Source organism: Motacilla alba, chromosome Z, assembly GCF_015832195.1.
Source record: "Motacilla alba alba isolate MOTALB_02 chromosome Z, Motacilla_alba_V1.0_pri, whole genome shotgun sequence".
NCBI classification, from domain to species: Eukaryota; Metazoa; Chordata; class Aves; order Passeriformes; family Motacillidae; genus Motacilla; species Motacilla alba.
In genome coordinates this window covers 42,497,831-42,517,706 of record NC_052046.1, presented here as the reverse complement: position 1 = coordinate 42,517,706, position 19,876 = coordinate 42,497,831, and the positions used below count along the sequence as shown (strand labels likewise).

Here is a 19,876-nt window from a genome sequence, read left to right as displayed (position 1 = left end):
CAGTGCTTGGAACCTTAACCTCCCCAAAAGAAGGGTCTCTGTCCTTTGTTATAGAGGAGAGTGCTTCTCTTTCACTGAAAGCAGACAGCATGGCAACATGGGGTTTAGTGTGTACTTTGAGTTTTCTTTTATTCTGCACTTTTTGATTCTCTTTGTAATAACATTAGAGTCAAACCACATGAGTTAATAAACGGTAATCCTACAGACCTTAATGGAAGCTGAAGGTTCAGTGAGTCTATTTTTTCCTGTGATGCAGCAAAGAGGCTTTAGGTAAGTTCATGTGACTGGGTGTTCCAGTATTTCTTTCAGGTTTCTTCATGCTTGTAGCTGTGTAGTCAGGTTTTTCAATCCAGAACAGGTAAGTCTTTCAATAGTACTTGTGTTTCCTTCAAAGTCGTATGCCTTGGGATATTTATTGAATTTTGCTTCTGTTTTGTCCATTATCTGCTCCATGTAAAATATTTATGCTCTGTCAGTGAAACTCATCTTTGAGAGAGCTGGGGAAGGAACAACTACAGTCTTCAGGATTCAGTCCTGGGCTTGCTTCTGCAGTTTGAACTATACACCATCAGATTGATCTTCCAGAGCACAATTCTGCTAGTTGACATAGAAATGCTGCTATGTGAAGGTGAGTCAAAATGAGGTAGAAATAGCAAATTGTTCATGTTTGGTTACCCTTTTAAAGCCACTTTGATGCCATAGTTCAGCTGGATGTATGACATGGGTCCTGAAACTTCACATGCTATTTGGTGTGCAAAGCTATTCAGTGCTGAAAAAGTTTGTAGGGAACTTCTTTCCATCAGAAATAATGTGGGGATAAATGCAGCACTGAGTTTCCAAAGTTCCCACTGTCATCTTAGGGTTAATCCTTAAACAGGCTTCAATTTGTCACTACTGAAATCAAAGCAGAGTCATTCTACTCTCTGAGTTTTTTAATTAAAAACTTAAGCTCTGCCCCAACAAGGCAATGCCCTTGAAGTTCACTGGGATGCTGAGCTCTGCCAGAAGCTCTTGTTTTGTTGCTGTCCTTTATTCAGTCTGTACAGACTGCAGCACCGTGGTAGGAGTGCGTCACACTGCAGTGCACGGTCATCAGCTCTCAATGCAGACTTTGGAGGCTGCAGTGTAAGACTGCAAGGCTACACTGCAGAGATGCTGAGCTTTTGAAAAGCTGCAGTTAGATCTGGTTGAACAAGCAAAGTGTTCACCGGCAGGATTAAGCCTGTTTTGCTGTTTGTCAGCAGATTTTGTTCTTTGCAAATATTTCTGTAAGAGCCACAGGGCTAGAAGGAAAATCAACCCTATGTTTCCTGGTCAGGTGAGAGAAAAAAGGACTGGCTCTGGCAGCCTACTTATATATATTGGAGTGCTGCCCCAGAGCAGTTTGTATGCAGTTTGAAAAAAACTATGCAGAAAGCCCCAAGATTTACCTTTCATGATACTCTATGGTATTGCTGAAAGGGAGGAGAGACCAGCAGCAGCACAAAATAGGCAGCTGACACAGAGAAGGAAATTCCTGCTCAGTAAGAGGGTGTTTTGTTTGAACAACCTGGCTTTCATCAGGAAAATGCAACAGGAGTCTGTAAATTTTTCCTGTATCTTTCTCAGGGTTAGGTGGGGCTGGTTCTATGGGACCATGATGATGTATAGCTAGTTTGGCAGGATGAGGAGCATAATGGTGGTCTTTTGGAGGTCAGAAAACTTTCTCCTTTTCTTCCACATACCCTTAATCATTACCGGTGGGTTGGATGGGTGACAAATGGCATGTTCAAAATAACACCTTCAAACTACTTGTTGATCAGAATGACTTGAAGACAATGAGACTCTGTGAGGATATTGAGGATGTTTGGACTGGAAGCAGATGAGGAGAGCACTATGGAGCAGACCATTGTTGTAGCACATTCTTTGCATACCTGCTAATTGCTCTTGTCAGGACATCAAAAGATACTGCTGTTGAAGCACCTTTGTAGGGTCTTGCTCTCTTAAAGCCAGTTGTGTGCCAAGAAGAAATCACTGGAAGGTAGCTTTTTATAAGTTGAGGTAACCTATTTCAGGATTGGCTTCAGATATTTATAGCCTGTCCCTGTGCTCCTAATGAGGACAGCACAAAATGTTTTGATATATTTAAACAGCTATATTTAAAAACAGATGGGTCTCTATCTCTCCAAGAGCAGCAGAGAAGGCTCTGATCTACTCTTCAATGAGCAAATTTACCATTCAGCCTTCTCCTACTGCATTCCCCACATGGAATGTGGGGTGTCTAGACAAGGACTTCTGTCACAGACATATATATTCAGATGGAAATAAGTCCAATAATACATGACTGTGCCCCTGTACACGAGTATGGATAATTACGTAAAGCAGAGCTCTACTTCAAATGATCATACAAAGAGTACTGCTATGTGAATAGAAGGAATAAAACCCAGGATGGTGCCTATGTTTCTCACCAGAAATAAGTTTCTCCCAAGAAAGAAGTCTGCAGCAGCCCCTGAAACCCACTGCTGAGGAGCAGAGGTTTAGGATTGCTGGAGATAGAAGCCATGTCAGTGAGAAGGGAGGCTAGTGTTACACTTACCTTGTTTTTGTAAACTCTCTGATGTGACCAGTTGTAGGGGAGGTCCTGTAGCAGACGGTTGCTTGGTTAGACACAAGAAAGGCTGTTCTCAAGTTCTGCTGGGTTTTTTGTTTTGTTTTGATTTTTTTTTTCAGGGTTAGACAGTAGCAGGAAACATATCCTTCTAAGATCAGAACCATCCAAGAAATAGACAGGCTCCTTTTGCCTGGCACTATAGACAAATAACCACCTGCATCTTGGCTGGTTTCAGCTGGAATGGAACGAGAAGAACCTTTTAGTACCCTACGAAAAGGGTGGGAAACAAGATCTGACTGCAGAGTGATGATTTCTCCTGTGAGTTCTGCAGAAAGATACATTCTTTGGAAACCTATTTTTAATACACCGTCTGTTTTTCAAGCTAGTAAGAGCCAGTCTTGCACTTCTAACACAATGGACAGATCAACATAAGATGTATGCACAGCTTCAGTCCTGCACATTTCTGGATCAATTATTGTTTACATAACACATTCAGAAAGGATTGTCTCTATTTGGCTGTTAAATCTTTAAAAAATATTTAATCTGTGATCTATCAGTTGCCAAGGAGAGGAAATAAATAGACTCTTACCCTGTTAGTGTGCTTACTTTTGTATTACCTGTGTAAACTTAATGGTGGTCTTTAAGAGAGGTTTAAAAAAGAGCAAAGACTGTAAAATATAAGCTGGAATATAAGCTTTTTCCATTTCAAAAAAATAGCAGAGAATTAAATAAAGAAAGAAAGCAAAAGATCAGATTATGGTCAAATTCTGAAATTAATAATGTCTATGATACATCTAAGCCAAGATATTATATCAAAGTAGAATCCCACCAAACCTGTTTAAACATAACTGATCATTATTTTAGCACATTTGCAGGTACAAAATTGAAATGGCTATTGTGATTTTCTGAGAGCCTGGTTACAAGTGCAAGAATATAAGGATTTTATCTCTTCCCTGTGCTGGTTTTCAATCTTGGGGAATATTCAAAACAGCTGCAAAGACTTTTTCTTTGAGGGTGCTGTTTTAAGGGGAAGTTGTTGTAATTGGAGGGTTCTGATGTGAGTTTCAATGTTGGCTCTTTTGCAAAGAGCTATATTATCTTAAAGCAACAGGACATGAATAATTCACATAATGCTAAATGTCCTATACAAGAAAAGAGGCTGCCATTGGTAACAAGTATATTTGGATGACTGTTTATTTTTTTATGTTGCCAGAAAAATCACGAAGTCCTTTTAGTACATTCAAGAGAACCAGTTTGTGCTAGAAATGCTGATTTTATGCTCTGGTGAAAGGAAAGGTAGGGTAGAGCAAAGCAAATTAAATATGTGATTGAAAGCACACTAGTTTAATGGTCAATTAATGAAAGGGGAATATTTTAATTGAAATATCTTTTATGAGGTATTATTTTCATTATACATTTTTAGAGAATTCATTATTATGCCTTTTGCTAGATAGAACTTTCTTCCATTTATTTCTACCTGTTTTCATTTATTTTATTCCTCTCTACCCCATAAAAAACACCCTTGCTAGTAGTAACTTTTATTTCTGGTAAAAAGTCACTTGGAAATATACCTTCTGTTCATAATGAAATTTTCATGGTAACAAACAAAGTTGTGTTTACACAGAATATTATAATCATAGAATCAGTTGGAAGGGGCTTTTAAAGTTCATTTAGTACAACTCCTCTGCAGTGAACAAAGATTTTCAACAATTAAATCAGGTTGCTCAGACCCCCATCCAACTTGGCCTTGAATATTTCCAGGGATGGGCTATTCACCACCTCTCTGTTCCCATGCTTCACCACCCTCACAGTAAAACAATTCTTCCTTGTATTTAGTCGGAATGGATCCTCCTTTAGTTTAAAAGCATTACCTCTTGTCCTATTGCTACAACCTCCTTAAAGAGTCTGCTTCCATTTTTCATATAGGATCCATCTAAATATCTTCTTATGATTCTTCTGATAATTTTTAGCCCTCCTCAGAACCAACCCCAACACTGACGTTCTTTCAACCCATGTATGGGTTGAAATATTCTTTGCTTTCTTATTAGAAAGAATTTGGTCTTATTAAATTTGGTCTTATTAGACCAAAATTTTTAAAAAGCAAAGGAAAAAGCCAAATGCCCAAATGCTTTGAGAAAAGTATCACTTGTTGTTCATGTGCTTCACTTTCATGGGAGATAAACCTGTTTGTACACCATGTAAGAAAAGCGTGTTCCAGTTTGTGTTGGAATGAGGTTTTTCCTCTGGGACAAAAGAGTGGAACACGTGGTGCCTGTCAAAGGATGCGTGCAGCTGCCCTCACTGTGGCTCCCTATTATATCCAAATTCGCCTGCCTAATTTTCTACACCTGAACCTGACGACTGACCAAATTTTAAAAAAAGCACTGACTGGGATACTTCTGCTCAGACACTAAAAACTTTTACCAGTTTAATTCCTTCAGACCCGTGATATGCTCCTTGCTGAATTAAAATATTTTTCTATTCCTGTGGGTTGCAGAGATTAGACAAAACTTTATCTCCTTTATTTGTGCTGCCTGACATAAGCTTAGAAGAAGAAGGAGATCAAAGAACCTTGTGCTGGTGTTTTTTTTTGACACGTGGACAAGTTTTAGAAGCCACCTTTTTGGAACATGAAGCTTGATGCTGCATTGTAAGATACTCAGTGGAAATCAGGATGAGTTTGATCACAAAACCCTTTAGGTCTGGGAGCTTTAGAAGACAGGGCCACTCATGAAAGCATCTATACAAGGCCATCAAAAGCCTCGCTATCACCAAACACTACTTTTGCTTTTGCCTCAGATAAGATCATAACTAGAAAGGCTTCCCGAATGACCACTGAATACAGAGATGGATTTTGTCTATGCAGGACACAGCTTTCATGTTTGTGGCACTTTTGTGGGAGTGTAGCCCTTCCTCACATGCTGCCTTCCCTCCATCACCTGCCTTCTATCTGTTTCAAAGCTCCTCTATCAGCAAGGAACAGACATCTGACTGGAACCCATGGGGAAGGAGCAAAACTATGGCAAGCTGCAAGTGGCAGTTTGTGCTATAAAAAGAACGAGCTAGGTACAGGGCATTCCCGTGGTCTTTCCAAATGTCTCTATTAAGAATGATTCCATTATTTAAAAATAAAAATGTTTCCACAGTTCAGGAGAAGAGTGCCAGGTTGAAAACCATTTTTTCTTGCACTTTCCCTCCCCAGTCACTGTAAGAACAAATACATAAAGTTCTGATAAGCTTGAAAGCCTTTTTCCACAACTGTAGCTTTTTAAAAAATACTGTATGAAATGGGGGTCAAAAGGCTGTATTTTAAAAATGGCTAACTCAGTGGGAGATATTTCTACATAGTACGGAAGAGAAATCACTTTAGATTCCAGTAGAGTGTGGACTCACTTTCTCCATTCCCTCCACAGTAAAAATCAATAAAGGAAAATCAAATAAACCAAAAAATTTCAGTGAATTAATTGTCCACTCTCTGCAAAGACACAATAGGAGATAAAGAAGTGGACACTGTCATAAGACATTGATTCTGTTGAATCTCAACTTTTATTGTCTACCTCAGAGAAATTAAGACTATACTGCTAGTCAAATTACTATAAATCTGCATGGATAATTTATTCCACTTAATAATTTTAATACTTATTTTTCACTGCTGATAAAAACGAAGACTCCAATGACATTTAAATTTTATCAGTTTTTAGGAAATTATGGAGGCCAGATAGAGGCACATTTAAGTCTTGTTGTGACTTGAAGGAAGCATGTTTAAAAAACCCTGAACTTCTCTTTATTAACCTTCAGAGATTATGCTCAGAATGGTACCTCTCACAGTGCCCTACTGGACACAGTGTGGCTTTGCTTACTAAAATAGAGCTTGTGGGCTTAAAAGAGCCTTGCTTTTCACCCATCTGCCACATTAACCTCTGAAAGGGATTTGTAATGCTGCAGTTCAGATGTAGTGCAGGTGAACCTGGAGGGAGACTTCGGATGATCCTTTGTTCTCATCATGTTTGTTCCCACAAGCTTTTGACTATGTGGTGTGCTATGGTGAACTTTCCTGATGAAGCCCTGGCTTTTCTCCCTTTAATTTTATTAGAACGTAGAGTGGTTTTTATACCTCCTTAAGAAAGAAACATGGATACACTTTGTTTATTTCCCCTGAAAAATAAGTTCCTCTTTCAAGTTTTACACAACTCATTACAATATCATTAGCAGATTTAACATAAATAATGGAGGCAACTGAGTCTTAAGTGTAATCATAAATATGATAAGCGGCTGACTTAAGGAAAAATTTGTGAGTCTGAAATGCTTCCTGATTTCATGAGTTCATTCAGTTCTAAGATATAAAATTCATTGCCTCAGATGGGGATGAGTTTGACTTTCACTGATCATGTCAAGGCCTTTGTATTCAGGACACAACATAAACTCCTAATTACATGTGTTCAAAGAAGAAGTTGCAGAGATTCTCTCTGTGACTGAATTTTCAAATGTCAATAGTTTCACATAAGAAGTAAGGTGTCAAAGCGCTGTTCTTCATTTCTTGTTTTGCTCCCTGCCTTCTAGTCCATCAATCCTAAGTCTTTTGTATGCTTGACGTGTTTCTGGCTTCAGTTTCTTCACAGCAAAGCTCAGACCGACTGCAGCACAGTGTCTATGACTAAAGAGAGCAAATATAATCACTTGCTGTATCATTCACAATACCCTACAATCTTACTGCAGCAATAAACTTTCTTGGCCTGTATAAAGTCTGATAGTTACTAACTCTTTGCCTTATGGTGAAACACAATTATTCAGTCTGACATGGAAGACCTTCTTTGAACTAAATCCAAAGTGTTTAATTCAAGTTCCTGGTGTTCTGATCAACTGTTAAATATTTCTTGCCTCTCTCAATTTATGTTGTCATACACATTCCATTGCAAGATGGCAGTTGGAACTCAGCCCTAAATGAAAATGAATTTTTCAGCTCTAATATTTCAGTATTGTTTCCTTACAAAACCCCAAAATACATACAAATGTCATATGTTGATGCAAAGAGGCGAGAACCTCTGCTCCTCTGCACATAAAGGATGAGGCATCTTACAACTGAGTCAGATGATTTGTGGAATTTGCAGTTATCACTTGCCACAGTATGTGGACAATAATATTTGGTAGGCTTGGCAACCTGGATCTGCTGTGGGTGGATACGGCAGGTGCCTTCAGGGAGCATTCTTTGCAAGTGGCCTTTGAGTGTGTCACCTCTTCGTGCAAAACTGTGCCATGACTTTTCACTGCACAGCTTCCACTCTGGTGGTTTCTCAGGGGAGGGAGGACTATCCCTGATCCCTGTCAGAATGACAAAGCTTGTGTAAGTCTGGACAGGCTGATGAGGCTCCTCAGAGTCTGGGAAATCAGGAAGCCAGATAATAAAACATTGTTTATTTCTCATCCCTTGCAAGATTCCTACATTTGATCATAGGTTTATAATCCAATATCGTCCTTAAAGCAGGACTGATAGTGAATTCAGACTAGGTTGCAAGGGCTTTATCCAAAAAGTCTTGTAAACCTTCAAAAATGAAGATTGGACATTTTACCTAGGAAAACGCTTCAATTTCTTTTCCTCATATCTATCTGAACCTCCACTGACTTAATTTTTGAGAACTGTCTCTGATTCTTCTTCCATACATGACTGCGAAGAGACTTGCTGTGTCCTCTTTATGGTCTTGTAGGTACTGTAAGGCAATTATGAGGTACCTCCAAAGCTATCTTTTTCTCCAGGCTGAAAAAGCTTTTTTCACAGGTGCAGGACTCCTCATTTCCCTTCACTGAATTTCATGATGTTTCTACAAGCCCATTTATTACAAGCTTATTTATGTCTCTATGAATGAAAGGTCTGCCCTCAAATATATGAGCTACAACTCCAATTTGGGGTCATTCTCACATGTGATGAGATGCATTGTCTACTCATGTAGGTCATAGATAACAATACCAAATATCAGACAGGGCCCAGGAAAAATCCCTGAGAAAAGCCACCTGTCATTCTGCCTAAGTGGGATACACATCAGCCACTTTGTTTTGAACCCTGTGATCCTCTCAATATTTCATCCAGGCAATTATCTGCTTGACTAAACCTTTAAGTTCTTTCTTGGATAAAAGGGTATTGTAAGAAACCGTGTTGAAAATCTTGCTAAGTTCAAGGTCAGTGACATTCAATAATTTTCTTGCATCTGTACCCTTAGCCCAGTTATCCTTTTTTTATCATTATCCCAAATATCATGATCTTTTCATCAATATACCTGGAAAATATCTAGTTTTCCATAAAAGTTCTTTTCTGAGTCTGGACTATTAGTCAAACATTAAAGTCACCAGTAAATCTCACGCATGACACATAGATATAACCCTCTTTTACTCACCCTTTCTGGACACTGCTTCCTTTTGTTCATTCTCTTCACAACACTTGTCTGAAAGATTTCTGGTTTGTGACAGCAAAGTCTTCTGCTCAAATGGGAACAACAAGGGTAGAGAAAAAGAGGGATGGGAAACAGATTAGTTCCTGGCAAGTGTGACATTAGTCAGGCTTCTGTCTTATAAGACACTGAACCCATGCTGAAGTGAGTGAAGGCCCAGGGATGGGATTTCATGCCTTATGAAAATGGTACTGTATTTTTCCTTGGAGTAAGTACTTTGTGTATGAGTTTTCTTAAAAAGAGGTAAGGTACTAAGTGGTTTTGTTTTGCCACAAGGCTAACTGTCCTGAGGGTCATGGAAGAACTGAGGTGAGTTGATTAATCTTGTAACAGGACTGTCACTCCTTGTATTAAATTCTGTTTGTGCACCAGGACAGCTGTGAGTCTCTGGTTATGCTGTGATAACAAGCACCATTTTGTTTTCCTCTTAACCAAAGAACAAAAAGCAAGGAACTGAATTACTTTAAGATAGTTGGAGATACAGATTTTATATTCAGTATTTTCCCAGAGTATAATGTCACTGTCTTTCAAATATGTGCTAACTCCTTCACGTACTTTTTTTTGCGTAAAACCCACTTCTGCTGTTTCTGACCTCAGCCAAGTTACTGTATGTTGCAAACATTGCATTTTTGACAGAAGCAATCCACAGTGCACAAATAGGTGTTGGATCTTTCCTGCTCTGCATCGTATTTCCATGAAAAGATGACAGTTGGCAGAAGATGCCAGCTGTCACATTATACGTGAAAATACTACAAACTGCTTTCATAGCAAAATGTCACAAAGCACATGTTGTTTGAGGAAAGAGAAAAGGGAAAGCAAATACTGGAAAGGTACTGAGTAATCAAACTTCATTTGCTTTACACTAGATACTGAGTGGCACAAAGAAGAGCTGCCAACAGTGATTTTAACAGTGTTTTAGCTCTTTCCTGAGACTCATAATGGGGTAGCTCCTATTTTTTATTTCTGAGCTTTAGTTTCAATGTCTTAATAATGTTTCTGCATAATAATGTTTCTGCATTCTGTTGCTGTACCTGGTCTGTAAAGCAACATTTCCACAGGAAAAAATTGCAGAAAATTAAAGCTGGAGATCCAGAGTGTGCTGTAATCTCTATTTTTCCATTCTCCCTTAGAAAGGTTTTAAAAATACATTAATATGAATATTTAGACTTCTGGGATTTTGCCACTGTTTTCTATCTGCTGAGGTTTATTTGTCTCATGACTTCTCATTTCCTTGTTAAATAGAGCAATATTTCTGAAAATAAATACATGTTAAACAGAGCAATATTTCTGAAATTAAATACCTGCATAAAAATCTAAAAATATGGATCAGACACTTCTGGAACAAAGCACAGTCCATAGTTTTGCTAGAAGAAGTATACAAATGCAAAAAAAGAAACAGAATTTCAAAACTGCAACTTCCTCAGTTTGGAAATGCTGGACTGTCCATGTGATACAGGTGCATTAGTGTGAAAAATGGTGCAAGAAGGGCAGTGCACTGACTGCTCCTACAGTTGCTGCCTACTGTGCTCAGCAGCAGGCCTATGCTGCAGCCCGGACAGCCATCCCAGCTAGCTGGTGGCTGTTCAAGCCTACACAGAAACTTGAGGTCTACAGCAAATTTTAATTAGAAGAAGAGAGTATTTTAAAAGACTTTCAGAAGAATTGTCTTTTCCAAGTGTGTGTCATTGGCTTTTCTTTTTTTTTTTCCCTTCAATCTGTAACAAGACTACCCATGGAAAGAAAATGGTGCCCACTTCCTGCAACTGCAAGGCTGAGGCTGAAACCCAAGCAGAAGCATTACACCTGTGTTGACATCTCCACTCAAACAGATCTGCCAAAAACTGAAGTACCTGCCGAGAATAGCTCTTGTTGCTCAAGTACCTGAAAATCACTCTAGCACCCATCCCTACCAGTGGATGTCATAGTTGCAAGTGGACCCAGCTGGAAGAAATCTTCAGACAATTTGTTCTCTTACAGGAGGAGTTTAACAGGTGGTGGAGGGCCTGAGAATGTGAAAGGGAAGTCAATAAGTGTTTTGTATGCTGTCCCAGACTGACCAACAGCCCTGCCTTGAGGCTGTACAAGGGAATCTAACCTCAAACTTTCTGACACTAGTAACTCACGAGATAAAGGAGATGGCACAATTTTCTCTGCATGGAGAATCTTCCCCTGAAGTGTCTCTACACAACAGATACTGTGCTCTGGGCATGCACAATGAAGGTCACAGTAATAATGGACAGGATCCAGGAAACCCCAACTGTTCAATTCCATCACTTGTGTGAGAAACAGTAGCTTCAGAAAAAGATGTAATTGGCGATTCCTTACTGTGAGCCACCAAAGCATCTGTTTCTCATTCAGATTTTTCTCTAGAGAAGTTCACTGCCTATCAAGAGATTGCATTCACAATGTCACTGCGAAGCTGCTGAGCCTACTGAACCCTACAAATTACCATCTGCTCCAATACTGTTCTATGTAGGGTCTGTGGCAAGACAACTCTGAACACTCAGAAAAGATTATATATCCCTCAAAGCAATATCAAATCCCCTGGAGCACAGATCACGTTCTCCTCTGTCCTCCCAGGCAGACGTAGGAGTTCAGGAAAGAGGAGTCAAATTGAAAGGTGAATGCCTGGCTGCATGGCTGATGCCTACTCAAGGTTTTGGCTTCCATGATCGTGGACCTGCCTTTGGAAGCTGGGTCTGTTGTGAGCTTGTGAGATTCACCTGATAAAGTGGGGCAGAAGGTTGTTCACCAACAAGCTGTCCACACTTACATGGAGAGCATTAAATTAGATTTAGTGGGGAAGGGGACTTTGAACAACAGAGAAAAACTAGGGGCTGCTAATGTATTAGAAACCAACCTGTGGAATGCCCCAAAGATGCTGGGGAGTATTCATCTGAAGAGGTGAGACAATCTCTAGTGCAGGTGAAGTGCCCATGCAGCAATGCCCACAGCATGGGTAACAGCAACCGCTGGAAACCACTGTGCAGCTGGAACACTGTGGTCTAATCACTGTCTCTGAGATGTGGAGGGACAAATTGCATGGCTGGAGCACTGCATTAGTGGCTATAAACTGTTCAGAAGGGACAGGCAAGGAAGGAGGAGCGGGCAGCAGTGGGGATCGTGTTACCCTCTGTGTGGAAAATGGATGAACTACAGGGCGCTGCCATGGAAAGCCAGCAATGAACAGGTGAAATGGGTAAAAATGTATAGATAAAAATTGGGATCAAGCCAACAAGGGAAACCTCATGGTTGATGTTTACTACAGGCCACCAGACCTAAGGGAGGATGTTAATGAAGTGTTTTGACATCAGCTACAGGAAGATTCATACTCCAGGCTCTGATCCAGATGGGGGATTTCAACTACTCTGACATGTACTGGAAAAGTACGCAGCAAGCTTTAAACAGGCCAGGAGACTCCTGCAATGTTTTAAGGATAATTTATTAACCCAGGTGATAGCCCAACCAGAGGACAAGCATCACCAGACCTGTTATTTACCAGCATAGACGAAGTAATTAGGGATGCCAAAATTGGTGTCAGCCTGGCCTGAAGTGATCATTCTTTGATTGAATTTATAGTCTTGAGGGATATAGACCGGATGAAGAATCCTTATGTTTAGGAAAGCAATAGTTTGAGGAACTAGTACACTGAGAGCCTGGGAAATTGCCCACAGAGGATAAAGGAAGTAAAAATTGCTGTCAGCTCCTTAAGGACATTTTTCTCATAGTGCGAAAGGTCTTGTTTCCCTATAGGTAACCACGGAAAGGAAGGCAGGAGGCCAGCAAGACTCAGTTCGGCCTCCCAACTAAAGACAGAAATGCAAAGGACAGATACCCATCCTGGGAAGAACATAGACACTGTCTAGATGTATGAAGAAGGGAACAGGAAAGCTGGTACACAGTTGGAGCTGCAGTTGTCAAGGGATTCAAATACTAAGGGCTTCTACAAGTATTTTGGATAGAAAAGGAAGATTAAGGAAAATATACTTCCTTAATAAATAAGACAGGACAACTAGTGGCAGTCAATGTGAAGAAGCTGAGTAATTCAGCAATTATTTAAGCTTTAGTTTTAAATGTTAAACTGCCTTCCAACATTTCTAAAGCCCCTGAACCTCAAGACAGGAACTGGGGGAATGAAGTTCAGCTTTGGGACCAGCTGAGGAACCTGAACATAAATAAGTGCATGGCATTCAATGAGAAGTAACTCTCCAGTAACCTTCCATGAAGCCAACTTTGCTCTAGTTTTCAATGCTGTATCATTTCCAATCTCAAGAGAGACTCAGGATAAATTTTCCAGAGAATGTGGAAGCAGATTTTATGTTGAATATTTTGTACAAAGTAAGGGCAGCATTCACCAAGAAATGATCCTCTTGGAAATAGTAACAATAAAGATTGTTTTTGTTTCATTAAGTTTCCCTTAGGTCCTACAGCAGAGTTCTATCAGGATATTGTTGGATTACTTAATCAACTTCATTTCCATTTGCCTTCAATTAGTTTTATATTTAATATTAATACATTTCTGGAGTTGGCTAAAAGAGAATGAAGATGGGAGCTGGGATTGGGAATTGATTCTGGTCCTCAAGGAGGATTTAACTGTGAAGCAGAAAAATTATGTCATTGTTACCTTTGTGAAGAGTAAAAGAACATTACAGGACTGGAAGATAGCTTCATTTTTTTCTCTTTTGGCACAGACATTGCCACTGCCTTAAGAGCCACCTAACAGAAAGCAAAGAAATGTGCTGAAGGTACTCCCTATGCTGTAGGTTCATGGTGAATGAGTTTTGAAATATGCAAATGTGGTGTCACCTCTCTACTGTTCAGTGTTCATAACCCAGGAGCTCTGCAGAGAAGGAGAGAAGCATTTTACCTTGGTATGAGCAGGATCCTGTGTTAGGATGATGCCAAAATCCAGAGCACATATTGCATCCAAGGTGACTTAAACCTAAGTTAACATCCATCTAGGAAACATGTGTGCCACAGCAGGGAAACTGAGGCAGAAGAAACTGCAGCTGTACTGGCTGTACCATCAGCAGGCCTTTAGGAAGTTATAAAATGGATTTACTGTGTGAAATTCAGGCTGGGTTTCTGCCCATCATACACATTATGCAGTTACCCCTCTGACTTTGAAATAAACATGGTGGGTGGGCAGCTGATAACCTCTCTATTTGATTGTTGAATTAATGAAAATTTTTATGCTCACGGAAGAACTCCCTGTTTAGGTAGCTTGGAGTCTAGTTATTTCTTTGAATGATACTGTAAAAGTCAACACATTTTCAATAGGATCCACCTGTATCACTGAAAAGCGATAGCTTTTCAGATATTGTTCAGCGAGCCAATTTTTTCCTGTTTGCATATAGTGCCAAGGATAACTAGAACATATGGCAAGAGAAGAAATCCTGCAGGCTCATGCACTGTTACCTTTCTTCCCATCTGCTTCAGGAGCTGGATGTCCTGCCTTGCTTATAAACTGTTAAGTCCAAGTACACTATTTACAAGTGAGATGGAAGGGGAAGGCAAGATTTTAAAGGGCACAGACAATAGCTGACCTAGGAACAGGGAGAGTAGGACACTGGGACTTTATTTTCTTTTCTTTTCCAAAAACCTTTAATGTGGCTCCCATGCCTGATGAGAATATTTGAAAGCAAAGCTTAATGTACACTTCAGTATACCATACAAAGCAGCAGGCATGAACTGGATGGCAAAGGGAAAGACCACCCAAATTCCCCATTTTAAAGGCACTCGATGAATTTTCAGATTTGAATTTTAAGGACAATGATACTTTTACCTGAAAGTCCTGACAAGTGTTTCTATTTTCATGGCCTAAATCCAAGATCTGTCCTCTGTCTCTCCATAGGTATTTGGGACTCACCTTTCTGTCACTTTTCCTCATCTCTGTCTACAATCATGTCCTGTAGAGATATGGTCTCTAAAGTGAAGAAACACTGGATGTGGGACACTCTGCAAGGGTTGCATAAAACAATTCATTGGTTTGCATGAAGAAAATATTTTCTGTATCATTTATGAATAAAATAAAATTAAACAAAAATCAAAATTTTTTGGGTTTTTTTCAGTATCTATTTTGGTCCATGTTTTATCATGTACGTAGCATTTTATTACAGAATTACATTTTTCTAACTACTAAATAAACAAACATATACTCCATTGTTGAGCTTGTGTGCTCAAAAACTGTTTTTAATAGGGTTGTGCAACCAAAAAATTTGAAGAATATTGGCCTATCTCTTCTTTGAGCCCCTTCTATGAGGGGCTTAGAAAGGAAAAAAAATCCATATAGACTTTATTTATTCCAGGAAGAATAATTTTCTAGCTCAAGACATTGAGTACTCTTGAGCCTTTGTATTTGATTAGATAATGAAAAGTACGAGTAGCATTAATTCTCCAGTGATGCTTGAGACAAGATTGTCTCCTGTTTGTACTTGTTGTTACGCCCAAAATTAATCTCTTTGCAAATATCAGATAAAGCTCATACTTTGTGCTTTACTGTCTTAGTGTCCTTAGATAAGATTCCCCTGTCCTATATTTTCCTGGAGAAGGCTGAATTTTGCAGAATGGACTTTGACCCACATGTCAAAACTTTAGTGGTCATATTTCCATGACAATCCCAAGTGCTTTATGAGTGACAGTTTTAAAGTCTACATCTTTTGTTTGTGAGATTGTATGATGCTCAGAGAAAACACAATTCTTAATATTCGGTGACACAAGTTTTTTGTTTTCAATGTAAATCTGGAAATGCCCTGACCCCAGCCTTGTCATAATAAGAATAAAACACTTGTATCCAATTTTAGATGCATAGATTAAAAAGAAATTTCAATTTGTTATTTTGTCTCTTTCTGAAATTTTGCAGGCATTTCTCATGGTCTCATCTCCATCTTCCCATCCTATTAGTTCACAAAATACTTCCTTCATACAGCTATTCATCCATCCATCCATCCATCCATCCATCCATCCATCCATCCATCCATCCATCCATCCATCCATCTATCCATCCTTTGCTTCTTGGAGATGGATCTGTAAGTAAGTGAATATCTCTCCATGTCTTGATATATTGTCAAAAAGCACAAGTAAGCATTTTTATGTACTATGATGAGAATTGCAGAATGTATTTTGTTCATTTGTGTATATTCTGAGAGTGTTTTTTGACTTTGAAGTTTTGGCAACATACTTTTCGTTCTAGGTTTACAAAAGAGAGAATGTTGTTCTGTGGCAGTTTGAGATAATATTGAGACCACTGAATATAATGCACTGTTCTGTGTCATTGACACATGACACACACATCAAATCAAGGTTTCACCCTTTCTTTTGAGTGGGAGAACTCAAAGTTTTAAAATATTTGTTGTATAGAAATTTCCACATAAATTTGAAATATAATTAAAAGAAAAAAAACATTTTTTCTTGTGAATGTGAAAAAAAAAACAAACATAAAAGAATGAGATGGAGGTTATCACTCCACGTTCATCTTCTCCTCAGTCATAGGGGACATGAGTATTCTTTGGAGGAAGACAATCTTTGCACCAGGAGTGGTATCCAGCACTGTCTTCTAGGCTTCCAGTTAAAACTTCAGTCCCACTACCCTAACAGTTGCTGGAAATGGTAAAACCTAGGAGAAAAAGGGAGGACAGTAAAAGTTCAATTAAGTGTGAAGAAACCTGTTTCTTCCTCCCAGTTAAATTAGTGAAAAGGTCAGGAACCAGGAACTCCAACTCATGGCACCCACAGATTTGCATGACTAGGGCTTCTGCCAGAAGAAGCCAGTGCCTTGAAAATACAACTAGACTGTACTCAAATTAGAAACGAGGTTCCTGTTTTCAAGGCACAGGACACTTGAACATTTCAGCAACCTGTTAAAAGATGTGGCAATATCTATATCTCATGTGTATAATTTAATGCCTTAAATGAAATCTGGTTATCCGACCATGAGAGTTTTGCCCACTGTGAACTCTTATCTGTGTTGAGGGCATGGCAGCTTGTTAGATCCCCTGTGCAGATACACATCGAAGAGGAAAGCTACTTGACACTTTGTCACAGCAATGAAGTTAGGTACAGGCTTTAACAGACAGTAAAACATACATAGATACAGGTATAGTTTCATTATATTATCCATTTATTGGATACCTTGCATATATTACATAAGTGTAATTAAAACACACAGAGAACATTTTCTTTTATGGCTTGTCCTGTTGCATTGATTTAGACCTGACTTTAAGCATCATGCTTAGATAATGAGTAAATGCTGCGGTGGTAACTGTCCTGACACATATTGTCTTTCAGTCCTGGTATACTGTAGGAGAGGAATGAAGACAAAAACAGATGTCACAGACGTATTTTATGAAAATCCTTTTGCAAGGATTTTCTTCTCCTGAGAAGCTGACGAGCCTCAGGAAAGAAATGTAAACAACAACTATCTGCTGCTGTGGAATGCAACAGGTGCATCATTGGTTGGTCCATGTGAGGTGTTTCTACTTAATAACCAATCAAGGATGCAGCTGGGTCAGACTCTCTGGTCAGTCACAAGCCTCTGTTATTCATTCCTTTCTATTCCTGTCTCGCCTTCTGATGAATCCTTTTCTCTCTATTCTTTTAGTGTAGTTTTAATATAGCATTTTAATATAATATATATCTAATATAATAAATCAGCCTTCTGAAACATAGAGTCAAGATTCTCGTCTCTTCCTCATCCTCGGATCCCTGCAAATCTCACAACAAACAGACTCTCTTAAAGGCTTAGGGTTCTTTGAAGTCTGTTGCATTAACAGAACAGAGAAGGAAATTCTGTCATAGCTTGAAAAGAAAAACAAATCACAGAGATACTTATTAAACATATGCTGCTTCAGTATTTTAAGTCACAGGTGTTCTTTCTTTCCTTAGTTTATCCCAGTGCTTGGAATGAATCTGCACATTCAATTAGGCAGTGAATCTTGAGGAACTGACTTTCAGCAAAAGCCATTGAAGGATAAGTTCCTACTAACTGAGCTGCATCAGAAAATTGCCTGCAAGAAAGTTGGGACAAAGTCCCTGGCTGCCTGAATAACCTCAAAGGGATTCATTCACATCATGCTGCTAGTGCTGCCGTATCTGATGGCTCTGCAATTATTTTTTTAAATCACAGAGAACTAAAAGTTACCTGGGATACAAAAGAGCCAGCTATCACTAATTGAATTGGGAGAGAAGCCACTCAGGACAGCAAGATCCCTTAAGCAGCTTGAGATCCAGTTCTTCAATACCAGAATTTATTACTAGGGACACATGAGGGAAAAATAAAATATTTAATGAGTCACAAAGACTGAAGGAATTCCCAGGAGCCCAGACATCTTACTTCTTTCTAAAAAGGGAAAATGGGACAATAGGGACAACTTGAACCTGGGGAAAAGTTCTTAGGCACGTTATTAATAATTACATCTAGAAGCATTCAAAAGCATGTTTCAAGAATAGAAAGCAACTGGTAAGGAATTTTCAAGAATAAATCATATCAAAGTGATACAATTTTCTCCTTTGACAGTACATCTGGCCTTACAGGTAAGAGGGAAGTTGCCAGTGTAATAGTTCCTGCTATCAACAAAGCCTCTGAAATTGGTTTCCCTGGACTTCTTTGGCAGAAAATGTGGAGGACAAAAAGCCCTTCAGGCAGTGAGAGGAGTCAGTGTGATTCATGCCATAGAGAAATTTGAATTCCCCTCTGTAACAGGAATGTCTGTTTCTGCTGACTGGCAACTTCTTCGTTTGAAGTTCTCTCAGGCTACTGTTCATCTAAGCTGTTTCCAACTAGCTACACTCCTCAAGTGAGGCAGAAAAATCTGTGCCACTGCAAGAGACCTATCTTGCCCTTTATAACTATTCACAGCAGGCTGAGCTATCAGGCCTGAGTGATCGATCCATGCGTAGCCAAAGAACAATTCTACAGCAGCAATGGAGACAAAGCTGACTTCTCTGTTGCTGGCCACTGAATCACAACATGGTTTTCAAGGGAAAGAGAAATACATTGTGAGACAGGATAGGAGAGCTTTCATGAGAATGTGGCTGAGCTAGGGATAACTGTGCTTCCCTATTAAACACAGTTCTGCATTCTTAGGATCATTTTCTATGGCTGTCAAGCAGGAAAACCTTAAGTGATTCACTTTACATCTTGTATCAGAAAACTGACTGGCAGGCTAAGTGAAGCTAACTGGTCATTGTTGTATGATATGCATGTTAAGATGACAGCAGCAGAAAGCTGGAGTGTACCAGAAATAGGCTTAGCAACAGAAGTCTGTATTCTCTCAAAATCCTTCTCTTTGTGTTCCTACATATCTAGCCCTTATATGGGCTGTGCTCAGCCTTTCTGTGCAGGTCAGGAGCTGCAAAAGGGCTATTTATTAGGATGAGCTCTCCATGCTCTGAAGAGGTTTCAAAACAAGTCAGTAAGCAACATAGCTACCCCAAGCACCAAAGATCAGAGTATGCTGCAGGTTCCACTGGAGAAGGTATTGCCATTAAATGGCAGACTAAGTCCCACTGAAGACAGTATTGTTCTGTGTCCACCAGGAGATGAAATGAATTGCATATAACTTTAATCTTCTGCGTGGCTTACATTGCATTTATAATGAAATTATTTCTTCCCACTTCTATGCATTTCAAGTATTAGTACAGCTGTGCCTCAATTGCTGTAGTCAATTCAGTAGTTTAGAGATGTCCTGATGCCTGGTTTAAATTTACTGGTCCTTCATCTTTGCTAGTTAGGCTGTAAGTATTCTACTCTCCAGGTTTTTCCTTATTTTCCGAGATTTACTAGCATTTAGTGTTTGTCTCACTTGCAGCGGGTGAAATCTAGGATGCCATGTGAGCTTTTCTTTTT

General features: G+C 39.3%; 1 long non-coding RNA gene across 1 annotated transcript; it reads left to right on the top strand.

The window, feature by feature from the left end:
- The first annotated feature begins 299 nt into the window (after positions 1–299).
- LOC119695511 lies at positions 300–15,786 on the top strand. Its single transcript, XR_005255237.1, has 3 exons — positions 300–358; positions 477–628; positions 10,756–15,786. It is a non-coding gene; the product is annotated as an uncharacterized LOC119695511 (long non-coding RNA).
- The last annotated feature ends 4,090 nt before the right edge of the window (positions 15,787–19,876 follow it).